The sequence below is a fragment of the Kogia breviceps genome, chromosome 1, assembly GCF_026419965.1.
Source record: "Kogia breviceps isolate mKogBre1 chromosome 1, mKogBre1 haplotype 1, whole genome shotgun sequence".
Lineage (NCBI taxonomy): Eukaryota > Metazoa > Chordata > Mammalia > Artiodactyla > Physeteridae > Kogia > Kogia breviceps.
The window spans coordinates 182,180,096-182,195,545 of record NC_081310.1 but is presented as its reverse complement, the minus strand read 5'-3'; the positions used below and the strand labels follow the sequence as shown (position 1 = coordinate 182,195,545).

The window sequence follows — 15,450 nt, the reverse complement described above, 5'->3', positions numbered from 1 at the left end:
CCGCCAGCCGCGGCGGGTCCTCAAAGTGTAGCAATGATCGACGAGAGGGCGTAGGGAACTGAAAGCACCAAGGTATGGGATCAGAAGGGCATAAGCAACTGATGGTTGTAAGGCAAATTTAATAACAAAGCATAGCCATCTATATACCCCTAAAGCAGGGACTTTGTATAGTTATTGTAAAGTAGAAACTTTGTATAACCTTTGTTTTGTGGAACTAGTTTTTAATTTTAGGCTTAGTCGCCACCATAACTGCATTAGCGGGTTTATCATCTCTCCGTTTAGTCGCCACCTTATCTGTATCAGCGGATCTATTGTTTGTTCCACAAAGGCACCAATTTTCCCTCCAGGATTGTTTTTCCTAGCTTTAGGGAACAACCAGGGACTCTCATTAACTGAGCAGGTCCCTGGAGCGATCTGGCCAAAGGCCGTTTCCTTTTTTACGTTCATACCATAAAGTCCAGGATGTATACTAAGGAGAGTACAATCGGGCCCTGAGGCTAATGAGGGTCTTAATGGCGCCTTTCTCAGAGGGCAATGTTTGCCACATTTCCCCCTCTTTTATTTTTTAAAGCTTGATAATGCAATTTCAACCCATACATCTCCTGAAGATGAGCAGCGAGAAGGCCAACAATAAAGCGTAATAAACAAGGTAATGCAATTAACATCAACAATACACATGACCCCACGGTAATCAATCCTGTGAGTCCATTTTGAAACCAATGCATTGGGTTTAACCATTGAAGCTGATCCAAGAGCCCTTGAATCAATTGTTGGGGCCCGTCTTCTTGTAGATGAGCTTCTTAAATTGCTTGTATTTCCGCATTAAGTTTTTGTATATCCAAACTAATGTGTCTATCAGTCCATACACTTAAAATGTGCATTTTTACTTTGTTCCAATCCCAGTCAGTTTCATTATAAGCGTGTTGAGTCATACAAATCCAAGTATATTTAGCATGGCAAATCAAACGCATTTTCAATTTTAAAGCCATAATTTGGTCTCCTAAACCTATGAGAGCATTTTTTAACTCATCAACTTCAGTTTTTAGTTGAGTATCAATATGACTTTGTAATGCTAATGCAATACTGGTATTTTTAGACAATTGATTAATATAATGTGCTTGTTGTACAGTTTTACTTAATGCTAAACTGGCGGCAGCAGCTGTGGCTGTTAAAGCGGCTAAGGCTAATATGCTACATATTAATATTCCAATGAATCGTTTACGTCTTTTTAAAGCTTCAGATAATTCTAGCCAAGCTTGCATGCTAGTACTATGATACCATGGTTCAGAAATATTTACAGGCAGCATTACATAGGAAGGTTGTTTTAACATCATAACAGAAAAAGTTCCTTTTATAGGCAGAATGCAAGTACTAAAAATACAATTTTGACAAGTTATATTATATCCTATGGAACCAGAAGTAAACTCAATCTGTAAATCTCCTATTAGCAAGGCATATGGGGGTGCGACACAAGTAATAACCAGTTGATAAGAATAAGACAATGTAAACTTTCAAAAATCCCAATGCTTATAAAAAACCAAACTATTATTAGTTACAGGAACTGAAGAAATTAAAATGGTACCATTATTATAATTTAAGGTGCACCAGATTTGAGAATTACTCCATGTATCATTACATACTGCAAAATCAGATTGGGGAAAATCAGAAGGAAAAAAGGAGGGAAACTTCAAACTTGTAACAGCTTTAACTACCTTTAAACTATGGCCGGCCAGTAAAGTCCCTTGTCCCCCTACATATACTTCAACACACAAATAGTATCCTGTATCAGACATCTGAAGCTGATCAATAAAAATAGAATGATCTAAGGGATCACTAACCTTAAGTCTGGAAATACGACCTTGAAAATGAACAGGCTTATGATCTTTATACCAAAACACATCGGAAGTCAAATCCCCACGTTTAGAATCAGTTTGTTTACAAGGAAGAAGTACAGGTGATCCTACTTTCTTATATTCAGAATTAATCTTGGAATAAAATTGCGATTGTATAGTTGTTTCATAAGCCATTGCATGTTCCAAAGCTATAGCTTTAACACATCCTGACTCTATATTCAAAGGGCTTAAACAAACAGGAAAAGAATTAAACCAATTAGTGTAATTTATGGACATATTCATGATGGGAAAATTCCCCATTACTCTCCCAAAAGTAGAATCATTATAAAACACAGGAAAATCAGCCTTTGCCCAAGTAACTGGTCGTAATAAAGGTGGATCGGGTATGTAGGCCCAATAAGAAAGGCCTTCAACAGTTGGAGCTCCAAGTACTGTAATCATAGCCAAAAATAATGTAAGTGGGGTATGGGGTGCTGGCCCTTCTTCCATCAACCGCCGTGCCTGAAAAACTAAACATTGTAAGTGAAACCAAGTTATTTGTTCACTTCCTGCCTCCTGTATCAGGCGCCTCCTCTGCCTTCGATTCCGTCTCATCCTGCGAGGTATTCGTGGGGCTCGAGGGACACTCACCGGTCGACTGAGGTGGAGACGCCGCATCCTTCGGGTCAGATTGGCCATTGTGGGAGGCATGATAATGTCGTACCAATCGTTCAGGGAGCCAACGGGGAGCTTCAGAATCCTTTGGAAAAACACAAACATAACCTCGACCCCACATCAATACAGGATCAGGACCTTTCCATTCATTGGTTAAGGGATCACGCCATTTAACCTCAGCATAATTCCACAAAGTAGAGGAAAAAAGGCGTTCATAAGGAGGATGACCAAATCTGTTCACTGTTAAAAAATTTAAAATAAATACTGCATGCCATAACATATTCTGTAGAGTCCTATTATACTCCCTCTTTTTTATTTTTTGTAATACAAGTTTTAATTGTTGATTAGCGAGCAAAACTAGCACTAGTATATCTTGGGGCATTATCTGTTTTTAATTGTTTTGGAATACCCATACAGGTAAAACAGTGTAATAAATGTGTAATAACATATTTAGTAGACTCTCTGGCTAGGGGGGTAGCAAAAATAAATCCAGAATAAGTATCAATAGTGACATGAACGTATCGTAATTTTTTTAAAAAGGGGACATGGGTTACATCCATCTGTCAAAGTTGTCTAGGAAGTAAACCGTGAGGATTAACTTTAAAATGGGGAACAGGTAAATGAGTAACACAAGTTTCACAATTTTTAACAATTTGTCTAGCGCTTTTTTTTGAAATTTTAAATTGTTTTTGTAGTATACTAGATGATTGATGATGTAAGTGATGCGATTGTTTAGCTTGTTGTATATTGGTAAGGTAATTTACAGCAAACATTTGTCTAGTAGCAGTATCCACCAATTGATTACCCTGACTTAAAGGGCCAGGCAAGCCAGAGTGTGAACGAATGTGTAAAACCGCAACGGGATAAGAATGTTGTTGAATATATGACTGTAATAGTATAAAAATATTAAACAATTGTAAATCATTAGCATGACTGATTGTAGCTGTTTTTATTTTTCTTAAAACTGTCATCAAATAATGACTATCAGTATAAAGATTAAAAGATTTTGAGGTAAATGTTTTAAAGGCTAAAACAATAGCATATAATTTTACTCTCTGTGTAGAGGTAAATGACGGGTTTTTTTTTATAACCACATCATTAGACACGAGTGCCGTTACACCATTAGCAGAGCCATCAGTGAATACATTTTGAGCTCCAGTGATTGGCTTGGAGGTAATGATTTTTGGATAAATAAAAGAATGTTGTAGGGCAAAATGTACCAGTTTATCAGATGGGTAATGATTATCAACTTTTCCAGGATAATCGCAAAAGGCGAGTTCCCAGTGATTGGAGGTAAACAATAACCAGGAATGTTCTTGAGCAGTATAAGGTATTATAATGTTGTTTGGCTCTGATCCCATTAACTGAATAGCCCTTTTTTGTCTCATTTGTATTAATTGTGCAACTAATTCATAATATGGAGTTATTACTTTAGAAGAAGTATTTTTTATATGAACCCATTCTAGCACTCCATATTTTTGTCAAAATAATGCAGTAGGCACATGAGGTGTAGGACAAACAATAAAAGAAACTGGTAAATGATAATCTATCCGAGTTAATTGAGCAGATTGAATTGTTTGATTAACAACAGCAAGGGCCTTTTGCGCTGGCTCAGTCAAAACTCGAGGGGAATTAGGATTGGAATCCCGTTTTAAAATATCAAAAAGTGGTTGTAATTGAAATGTGGTTAGTTTTAAACTAGGGCGAAGCCAATTAATATCTCCTAACAATTTTTGAAAATCATTTAATGTTTGTAAACAATCAGTTTTTATCTCAGTTTTTTGAGGAACAATCTTTTGATCATAAATGTATCTCCCCAAATATGAATAGGGTGGATGTATTTGAATTTTTTCAGGGGCAATGATAAGCCCATGTTGTTGAAGTTGTAACTGTAATTTTTTTTTAAATGGTATAGAATTCACATTTATTTCTGATTAATTATAGTTGAGGAAATATATACTCCATGTTGTAGGGTAATAAAAGGTGATTAAGTATTCTATCAACATCATTGAATTAAAAGGAAAAATAATTCCTTTTACTGACATTTGAAAAGTCTAAAAGTGGCAATTACACAGACATATTATGTTACTGAAGGTATAGGATTTTTTTTTTTAAACATCTTTATTGGAGTATAACTGTTTTTCAACAGTGTGTTAGTTTTTCCTTTACAACAAAGTGAATCAGTTATACATATACATATGTTCCCATATCTCTTCCCTCTTGCATCACCCTCCCTCCCACCCTCCCTATCCCACCCCTCTAGGTGGTCACAAAGCACAGAGGTGATCTCCCTGTGCTATGCGGTAGCTTCCCACTACCTATCTAATTTACATTTGATAGTGTATATATATGTCCCTGCCACTCTCTCACTTCATCACAGCTTACCCTTCCCCCTCCCCATATCCTCAAGTCCATGCTCCAGTAAGTCTGTGTTTTATTCCCATCCTATCACTAATCTCTTCATGACATTTTTTTTTCCTTAGAGTCCATATATATGTGTTAGCATACAGTATTTGTTTTTCTCCTTCTGACTTACTTCACTCTGTACGACAGACTCCAGGTCCATCCACCTCATTATAAATAACTCTGTTTCATTTCTTTTTATGGTTGAGTAATATTCCATTGTATATATGTGCCACATCTTCTTTATCCATTCCTCTGTTGATGGACACTTAGGTTGCTTCCATGTCCTGGCTATCGTAAATAGAGCTGCAGTGAACATTTTGGTACATGACTCTTTTTGAATTATGGTTTTCTCAGGGTATATGCCCAGTAGTGGGATTGCTGGGTCGTATGGTAGTTCTATTTGTAGTTTTTTAAGGAACCTCCATAGTGGCTGTATCAATTTACATTCCCACCAGCAGTGCAAGAGGGTTCCCTTTTCTCCACACCCTCTCCAGCATTTATTGTTTCTAGAGTTTTTGATGATGGCCAATCTGACTGGTGTGAGATGATATCTCATTGTAGTTTTGATTTGCATTTCTCTAATGATTAATGATGTTGAGCATTCTTTCATGTGTTTGTTGGCAATCTGTATATCTTCTTTGGAGAAATGTCTATTTAGTTCTTCTGCCCATTTTTGGATTGGGTTGTTTGTTTTTTGGTTATTGAGCTGCATGAGTTGCTTATAAATTTTGGAGATTAATCCTTTGTCAGTTGCTTCATTTGCAAATATTTTCTCCCATTCTGAGGGTTGTCTTTTGGTCTTGTTTATGGTATCCTTTGCTGTGCAAAAGCTTTTAAGTTTCATTAGGTCCCATTTGTTTATTTTTGTTTTTATTTCCTTTTCTCTAAGAGATGGGTCAAAAAGGATCTTGCTGTGATTTATATCATAGAGTGTTCTGCCTATGTTTTCCTCTAAGAGGTTTATAGTGTCTGGCCTTACATTTAGGTCTTTAACCCATTTTGAGTTTATTTTTGTGTGTGGTGTTAGGGATTGTTCTAATTTCATTCTTTTACATGTAGCTGTCCAGTTTTCCCAGCACCACTTATTGAAGAGGCTGTCTTTTCTCCACTGTAAATCATTCCCTCCTTTATCAAAGATAAAGTGACCTTATGTGTGTGGGTTTATCTCTGGGCTTTCTATCCTGTTCCATTGATCTATATTTGTTTTTGTGCCAGTACCATACTGTCTTGATTACTGTAGCCTTGTAGTATAGTCTGAAGTCAGGGAGCCTGATTCCTCCAGCTCCATTTTTCGTTCCCAAGATTGCTTTGGCTATTCGGGGTCTTTTGTGTTTCCATACAAATTGTGAAATTTTTTGTTCTAGTTCTGTAAAAAATGCCGGTGGTAATTTGATAGGGATAGCATTGAATCTGTAGATTGCTTTGGGTAGTAGAGTCATTTTCACAATGTTGATTCTTCCAATCCAAGAACATGGTATATTTCTCCACCTATTTGTATCATCTTTAATTTCTTTCATCAGTGTCTTATAGTTTTCTGCATACAAGTCTTTTGTCTCCTTAGGTAGGTTTATTCCTAGATATTTTATTCTTTTTGTTACAATGGTAAATGGGAGTGTTTTCTTAATTTCACTCTCAGATTTTTCATCATTAGTGTATAAGAATGCCAGAGATTTCTGTGCATTAATTTTGTATCCTGCAACTTTACCAAATTCATTGATTAGCTCTAGTAGTTTTCTGGTAGCATCCTTAGGATTCTCTATGTATAGTATCATGTCATCTGCAAACAGTGACAGCTTTACTTCTTCTTTTCCTATTTGGATTCCTTTTATTTCTTTTTCTTCTCTGATTGCTGTGGGTAGAACTTCCAAAACTAAGTTGAATAAGAGTGGTGAGAGTCGGCAACCTTGTCTTGTTCCTGATCTTAGTGGAAATGGTTTCAGTTTTTCACCATTGAGAACGATGCTAGCTGTGGGTTTGTCATATATGGCCTTTATTATGTTGAGGAAAGTTCCCTCTATGCCTACTTTCTGCAGGGTTTTTATCATAAATGGGTGTTGAATTTTGTCAAAAGCTTTCTCTGCATCTATTGAGATGATCATATGGTTTTTCTCCTTCAGTTTGTTGATATGGTGTATCACGTTGATTGATTTGCGTATACTGAAGAATCCTTGCATTCCTGGAATAAACCCCACTTGATCATGGTGTATGATCCTTTTAATGTGCTGTTGGATTCTGTTTGCTAGTATTTTGTTGAGGATTTTTGCATCTATGTTCATCAGTGATATTGGCCTGTAGTTTTCTTTCTTTGTGACATCTTTGTCTGGTTTTGGTATCAGGGTGATGGTGGCCTCATAGAATGAGTTTGGGAGTGTTCCTCCCTCTGCTATCTTTTGGAAGAGTTTGAGAAGGATAGGTGTTAGCTCTTCTCTAAATGTTTCATAGAATTCGCCTGTGAAGCCATCTGGTCCTGGGCTTTTGTTTGTTGGAAGATTTTTAATCACAGTTTCAATTTCAGTGCTTGTGATTGGTCTGTTCATATTTTCTATTTCTTCCTGGTTCAGTCTCGGCAGCTTGTGCATTTCTAAGAATTTGTCCATTTCTTCCAGGTTGTCCATTTTATTGGCATACAGTTGCTTGTAGTAATCTCTAATAATCTTTTGTATTTCTGCAGTGTCCGTTGTTACATCTCCTTTTTCATTTCTAATTCTATTGATTTGAGTCTTCTCCCTTTTATTCTTGATGAGTCTGGCTAATGGTTTATCAATTTCATTTATCTTCTCAAAGAACCAGCTTTTAGTTTTATTGATCTTTGCTATTGTTTCCTTCATTTCTTTTTCATTTATTTCTGATTTGATCTTTATGATTTCTTTCCTTCTGCTAAATTTGGGGTTTTTTTGTTCTTCTTTCTCTAATTGCTTTAAGTGCAAAGTTAGGTTGTTTATTCAAGATGTTTCCTGTTTCTTAAGGTATGATTGTATTGCTATAAACTTGCCTCTTAGAATTGCTTTTGCTGTATCCCATAGGTTTTGGGTCGTCGTGTCTCCATTGTCATTTGTTTCTAAGTAGTTTTTGATTTCCTCTTTGATTTCTTCAGTGATCACTTCGTTATTAAGTAGTGTATTGTTTAGCCTCCAGGTGTTTGTATTTTTTACAGATCTTTTCCTGTAATTGATATCTAGTCTCATAGCGTTGTGGTCGGAAAAGATACTTGATATGATTTCAATTTTCTTAAATTTGCCAAGGCTAGATTTGTGACCCAATATATGATCGATCCTGGAGAATGTTCCATGAGCACTTCAGAAAAATGTGTATTCTGTTGTCTTTGGATGGAATGTCCTATAAATATCAATTAAGTCCATCTTGAGTAATGTATCATTTAAAGCTTGTGTTTCCTTATTTATTTTCATTTTGGATGATCTGTCCATTGGTGAAAGCGGGGTGTTAAAGTCCCCTACTATAATTGTGTTACTGTCGATTTCCCCTTTTAAGGCTGTTAGTATTTGCCTTATGTATTGAGGTGCTCCTATGTTGGGTGCATAAATATTTACAATTGTTATATCTTCTTCATGGATCAATCCCTTGATCATTATGTAGTGTCCTTCTTTGTCTCTTGTAATAGTTTTTATTTTAAAGTCTATTTTGTCTGATATGAGAATTGCTACTCCAGCTTTCTTCTGGTTTCCATTTGCATGGAATATCTTTCTCCATCCCCTTACTTTCAGTCTGTATGTGTCCCTAGGTTTGAAGTGGGTCTCTTGTAGACAGCATATATATGGGTCTTGTTTTTGTATCCATTCAGCCAGTCTGTGTCTTTTGGTGGGAGCATTTAATCCATTTACATTTAAGGTAATTATTGATATGTATGTTCCTATTACCATTTACTTAATTGCTTCGGGTTGTTCTTGTAGGTCTTTTCCTTCTCTCGTGTTTCTTGCCTAGAGAAGTTCCTTTAGCATTTGTTGTAGAGCTGGTTTGGTGGTGCTGAACTCTCTCAGCTTTTGCTTGTCTGTAAAGGTTTTAATTTCTCCATCAAATCTGAATGAGATCCTTGCTGGGTAGAGTCATCTTGGTTGTAGGTTTTTTTTCCTTCATCACTTTAAATATGTCCTGCCACTCCCTTCTGGCTTGTAGAGTTTCTGCTGAAAGATCAGATGTTAACCTTATGGGGATTCCCTTGTGTGTTATTTGTTGTTTTTTCCCTTGCTGCTTTTAATATGTTTTCTTTGTATTTAATTTTTGACAGTTTGATTATTATGTGTCTTGGCGTGTTTCTCCTTGGGTTTATCCTGTATGGGACTCTCTGTGCTTCCTGGACTTGATTGACTATTTCCTTTCCTATATTAGGGAAGTTTTCAACTACAATCTCTTCAAATATTTTCTCAGTCCCTTTCTTTTTCTCTTCTTCTTCTGGGACCCCTATAATTCGAATGTTGGTGCGTTTAAAGTTGTCCCAGAGGTCTCTGAGACTGTCCTCAGTTCTTTCATTCTTTTTTCTTTCTTCTGCTCTGCAGTAGTTATTTCCACTATTTTATCTTCCAGGTCACTTATCCGTCCTTCTGCCTCAGTTATTCTGCTAGTGATCCCATCTAGAGTATTTTTCATTTCATTTATTGTGTTGCCCATCGTTGCTTGCTTCCTCTTTATTTCTTCTAGGTCCTTGTTAACTGTTTCTTGCAATTTGTCTATTCTATTTCCAAGATTTTGAATCATCTTTACTATCATTATTCTGAATTCTTTTTCAGGTAGACTGCCTATTTCCTCTTCATTTGTTAGGTGTGTTTTCATCTTGCTCCTTCATCTGCTGTGTGTTTTTCTGTCTTCTCATTTCGCTTATCTTACTGTGTTTGGGGTCTCCTTTTTGCAGGCTGCAGGTTCGTAGTTCCCACTGTTTTTGGTGGCTGTCCCCAGTGGCTAAGGTTGGTTCAGTGGGTTGAGTAGGTTCCCTGGTTGGGGGGTCTAGTGCCTCTGTTCTGGTGGATGAGGCTGGATCTTGTCTTTCTGGTAGGCAGGTCCACGTCTGGTGGTGTGTTTGGGGATGTTGGTAGCCTTATTATGATTTTAGGCAGCCTCTCTGCTAATGGATGGGGCTGTAGACCTGTCTTGCTCTTTGTTGGGGACAGGGTGTCCAGCACTGTTCATTGCTGGTCCTTGAGTGAAGCTGGGTCTTGGTGTTGAGATGGAGATCTCTGGGAGATTTTCGCCATTTGATATTGCATGGAGCTGGGAGGTGTCTTGTGGACTAGTGTCTTGAGGTTGGTTCTCCCACCTCAGAGACACAGCCCTGGTGCCTGGCTGGGGCACCAAGAGCCTTTAATCCACACGGCTCAAAATAAAAGGGAGAAAAAATAGAAAGGAAAGAAAAGGAAGGAAGGAAAGAAGGAAGGAAGGAGGGAGGGAGGGAAGGAAGGAAGAAATGAATGAAGGAAGAAAGCAAGAAAAGAAGGAAGGAAGGTGGAGAGGAAGAAAGGGAGGAAGGAAGAGAGGAAGGGAGGAAGGAACAGAGGAAAGAAGGGAGGAAGGAAGGAAGAAAGGAGGGAAGGAGGGAAGAAAGGAAGAAAGAAAGGGAGAAGACAAAATAAAGTAGGATAAAGTATAGTTATTAAAATAAAAAATAATTATTAAGAAGAAAAATTTCTATTAAAAAAAACCAGAAAAACGGGTCGGTCTAACCCTAGGACAAATGGTGAAAGCAAAGCTATACAGACAAAATCTCACACAGCAGCACACACTCACAAAAAGAAAAAAAGGGTAAAATAATAGTATATCTTGCTCCCAAAGTCCACCTCCTCAACTTGGGATGATTCGTCGTCTATTCAGGTTTTCCACAGATGCAGGGCACTTCAAGTTGATTGTGGAGCTTTAATCCGCCGCTTCTGAGGCTGCTGGGAGAGACCTCTCCCTCTCCTCTTTGTTCGCACAGCTCCTGGGGTTCAGCTTTGGACTTGGCCCCACCTCTGCGTGTAGGTCGTCCGAGGGAGTCTGCCCTTCGCTCAGACAGGATGGGATTAAAGGAGCAGTTGATTCGGGGGCTCCAGCTCACTCAGGCTGGGGGGAGGGAGTGGCACGGGTGCGGGGAGAGTCCGCGGCGGCAGAGGCCGACGTGATGCTGCACCAGCCCAAGGCGCGCCACGCGTTCTCCCGGGGAAACTGTCCCTGAATCCCAGGACCACGGCAGTGGTGGGCTGCACGGGCTCCCGGGAGGGCCGGTGTGGAGAGTGACCTGTGCTCACACACAGGCCTCTTGGTGGCGGCAGCAGCAACCTTAGCGTCCCACACCCGTCTCTACTGTCCGTGCCCGTTTCTGGAGCTCCTTTACGCGGCGCTCTTAATCCCCTCTCCTCGCGCCCGAGGAAGCAAAGAGGCAAGAAAAAGTCTCTTGTCTCTTCGGCAGCTCCGCGCCCGTTTCTGGGGCTCCTTTAAGTGGCGCGCTTAATCCCCTCTCCTTGCGCCCAGGAAGCAAAGAGGGAAGAAAAGGTCTCTTGCCTCTTCGGCAGCTCCAGACTTCAACCGGACTCCCTCCCGGCCAGCCGTGGCGCACTACACCTTCAGGCTGTTTTCACTCTGCCAACTCAAGACCTTTCCCTGGGATCCGACTGAAGCCCAAGCCTCAGCTCCCGGCTCGTGCCCGCTCTGGCGGGGGAGCAGACAAGCCTTTCAGGCTGGTGAGTGCCGGTCGGCACCGATCCTCTGCGGGAATCTCTCCGCTTTGCCCTCCGCACCCTGTGGCTGCGCTGTCCTCCGCAGCTCCGGAGCTTCCCCCTCCGCCACCCGCAGTCTCCTCCCGCGAAGGGGCTTCTAGTGTGTGGGAGTCTTTCCTCCTTCACGGCTCCCTCCCACTGGTGTAGGTCCCGTCCCTATTCTTTGTCTGTGTTTATTCTTTTTTCTTTTGCCCTACCCAGGTATGTGGGGAGTTTCTTGCCTTTTGGGAGGTCTGAGGTCTTCTGCCAGCGTTCGGTGGGTGTTCTATAGGAGAAGTTCCACGTGTAGATGTATTTCTGATGTCTCCGTGAGGAGGAAGGAGATCTCCGCGTCTTACTCTTCCGCCATCTTTTTTCGGAAGTCTCTGTAATTTTTTATATGTTTGTTGTAGGACATCTGAATGTTTATGAGCGATAAGAATGTCATCCATATAATGAATTAAATATAAAGAAGGAAACTTTATCCTTATAGGCTTGAGTGCTCGAGCTACGAACTGTTGGCATAAGGTTGGACTATTGGCCATACCTTGAGGGAGCATTTTTTATTGATAATGCATCATGGGTTTCTGAAAATTAAAAGCAGGCAAGCTAAAAGCAAATCGCTCTTTATCCTTGGGAAATAATGTGATAGTAAAAAAGCAATCTTTTAAGTCTATTACTATTAAAGAAAATCCACGAGGTATAGCACTAGGAGAAGGCAAACCCGGTTGTAATGCCCCCATAACAAGCATGGTTTGATTTACTGATCTTAAGTCTTGAAGAAGACGATATTTGCCAGATTTTTTTAATGACAAAAATAGGAGTAATCCAAGGGCTATTGGACACTTCTAGTCGACCTAATTTAACTTGTTCTTGAACTAATTTATGTGTAGCAATAAGTTTCTCCTTAGTTAGGGGCCATTGGTCCACCCATACTGGGTTATCACTTAACCAAGTGATCGGATTTGTATGGAGTGGAGGAGAATCCAAGGCCCCTAAGAAAAACCCAAACCTTTTTTAGACGACTTTGGAATTGTAGCAAGTGGGTTTTTAATACCCTGTTGATTTTTTTCCAATCCTAATCTGGGATCAAATTCCTGATTCAATAACATATGACTAACTGTTGAATTAGAACTTATTAATAAGACTACCATATTTTCTAATACATCTCTGCCCCATAAGTTAATAGGCAAATGTGGTAAAACATATGGTTTAAACATTTCATTATTACCTTCAGAATCTTGCCAATGTAGCAATTGTGCGCTTTGTTGTGGAGAATGGGACTGACCAATACCCTGTAAATGAGTAACTGTAGAATGAGTAGGCCATGGTTGTGGCCAGTGTATCCAAGAAATAACAGAGACGTCAGCTCCAGTATCGATTAATCCAGTCAATATTTTTCTATTGATCTTTAATTCAAGCTGAGGCCGTTCCTTTTTAACTTGTTGAACCCAAAAAATAGCATCAGAGGAGCCAAAAGCATTAGTACCTCTTTTTTTTTTCTTTCTTTTTTTTTTTTTTTGTGATACGTGGGCCTCTCACTGTTGCGGCCTCTCCCGATGCGGAGCACAGGCTCCGGACACGCAGGCTCAGCGGCCATGGCTCACGGGCCCAGCCGCTCCACGGCATGTGGGATCTTCCCGGACCGGGGCACGAACCCGTGTCTCCTGCATCGGCAGGCGGATTCTCAACCGCTGCGCCACCAGGGAAGCCCAGTACCTCTTTTTTGATGTTGCAAAACCTGCCCTTCGGGAATATATGGCACGAGCAAAATTTGAGCTAAACGTGTACCTGTTTTAATCATAATCGGAGATTTTTGAGACTGTACCATAATTTTGATCTCTCCCTCATAGTCCTCATCAATTAATCCAGGCAATATAGTTAAGCCCTTTAGGGTTATGTTACTTTTCCCTAGTATAATGCCAGCTGTTCTCTTAGGAAGGGGCCCATAAACTCCTGTATTTATTATTTGGGGTCCCACATCAGGGGTTAATAAGAGGTCGGAGGAGGCACAGAGGTCCAATCTGGCACTCCCTGCTGTAGCCCGCTGTAAGGCAGAGATGGGGAATTTATTGTTGGTCCCGTTATCGAATTTTTTTGAACCGATTGAGGGGGTATTACTGACATTGCCCCTATTGTTTGTTGGGGCCGAGGCTGGCCCCGAAGGAAGTTTTCCGACAAAGGAGTCCCATCTCTGTGGGTTTGGGATCTACATTCTTTTGCCCAATGTCGGCCTCGTTGACATCGAGGGCAAATTCCCATAGGTTTAGTTGGGTTATTATTATTTTCTGGTTTCACCGGTCCAGGTTCTAATATAGCCTGGCGGCATACTCGGGCAAAATGACCTGGCTTGCCACATTTAAAGCATGTTTGCGACTGTTTAGTTTGGGGACCAAATCCAGCTTTAGTGAGAGCGGCAGCAATGGCAGCTCCCTGTAAATATGATGGGCCAATATCAGCACAAACTCTAATGTAGTCTTTCAAGATTTCTTTTTTTTTTCCAGGGCCGAATAGCTGTTTGACAAGTACTGTTTGTATTCTCATAAGCTAATTGTTTCACTATAATTGTACCAGATGGGCCATCAGCAATAATACGACTAACAGCTTGTAGTAGTCTATCAACAAAATCAGCATAAGGTTCATCAGCCCCCTGACGTATCTTAGAAAAGATCTTCCGTTCGACTAGAAGCGGGAAGCCTTTTTCAGGCTAGAAGAGCAATGTGATTAATTTGGGCATAGGCTACAAAAGGAAAAGCTAACTGATCCTGTGATGCAAGATATTGTCCTTTACCTACTAATATTTTATAAGTTACTGGCAAATTATGAGCCCCGTTGCGATCAGCCTGCTCGGCAGCCTTTTCATAATAATCTGACTTCCACAGCAAATAATCCCCTCCATTCAAACAAGCACGAGTTATCGACCTCCAATCAGCAGGGGGCAATGCTTCAGCAGCAATGGTGCATAGTTATAGTAAATGGTGTAATGGGCCCGTACTGGGCACAGGCAGATTTCAAGTCCTTAAGTATCTTAAAAGATAAGGGCTGATACTCTCGAAGATTTTGTTGGGGATTTTGGGGATCCAGCCGTTCGACCACAGGGCAGCAAAATAAAGGATCCTCGCCCCTAGATAATGCCCCTCTAACAGCCTGCTGTAAGGGACTCAGTTTTAAAGGAGCAGAGGAAGATAAAGTTAAATTTTTAACAGACTGTTCCACCTGAGCCAGAATATGTTCATCGGGGTATTTTTTAGCTTCATAATTAGCTTCCGCATCAGCCAAATCGAAAGAGACGTCCTTATCAGAGGAGGTCTCAGGAGCCATTTTGGCCATCAAGGGGGGAGCAGTCGGGACCGAAGGGGAAACATCACACAAGTTAGGTACTGAGTCATATATGGGCTCGAAACAGTCTTTAATCAAATTTCATAGAGTAAACGTAATAACGGGTACCCCACCCGGTCCGTTTTTACCGTAATGTCTTTTTAGATCCTCTCTAACCCTCTTTTATATAGCGGCATCCATAGAGCCCCCTTCTGGAAACCAAGGAGAGACTTTATAAACTTGTTGTAGAAAATCAGAAACTTGAGAAGCGGTCACAGTAGAGCCGCGAGCTTTTAACATCGAAAGTAAAGCTTGAGCGAACAATTGTCGCTCCTTAGATCCTTTTTGTCCCATATTTTTTTACTTCTGACTATTGCCTCGAGTTACTATCAATTTTACTATGTGGCCACACTTTCACTCTTAACTCCGGGGATTCACCTACCGAGATTCAGATGTCCCTCTCGTCAGGTCCCTGTTCAGGCGCCACTTGCCGCCAGCCGCGGCGGGTCCTCAAAGTGCAGCAACGATCGACGAGAGGGCGT

At 40.3% G+C, this 15,450-nt stretch overlaps 1 long non-coding RNA gene across 2 annotated transcripts; it reads right to left on the bottom strand.

Annotated features, from left to right (window-relative positions):
- Positions 1-116: 116 nt before the first annotated feature.
- Positions 117-15,450, bottom strand: LOC136792638 (uncharacterized). 2 transcript variants are annotated; one of them, XR_010836720.1, is made up of 4 exons: positions 15,351-15,450; positions 12,822-12,885; positions 11,833-11,976; positions 779-2,592 (listed from the first exon to the last, which is right to left on the bottom strand). It is a non-coding gene; the product is annotated as an uncharacterized lncRNA (long non-coding RNA). The 2 variants fall into 2 exon arrangements; XR_010836719.1 differs by lacking the exon at positions 12,822-12,885 and having other exon boundaries at positions 117-2,592.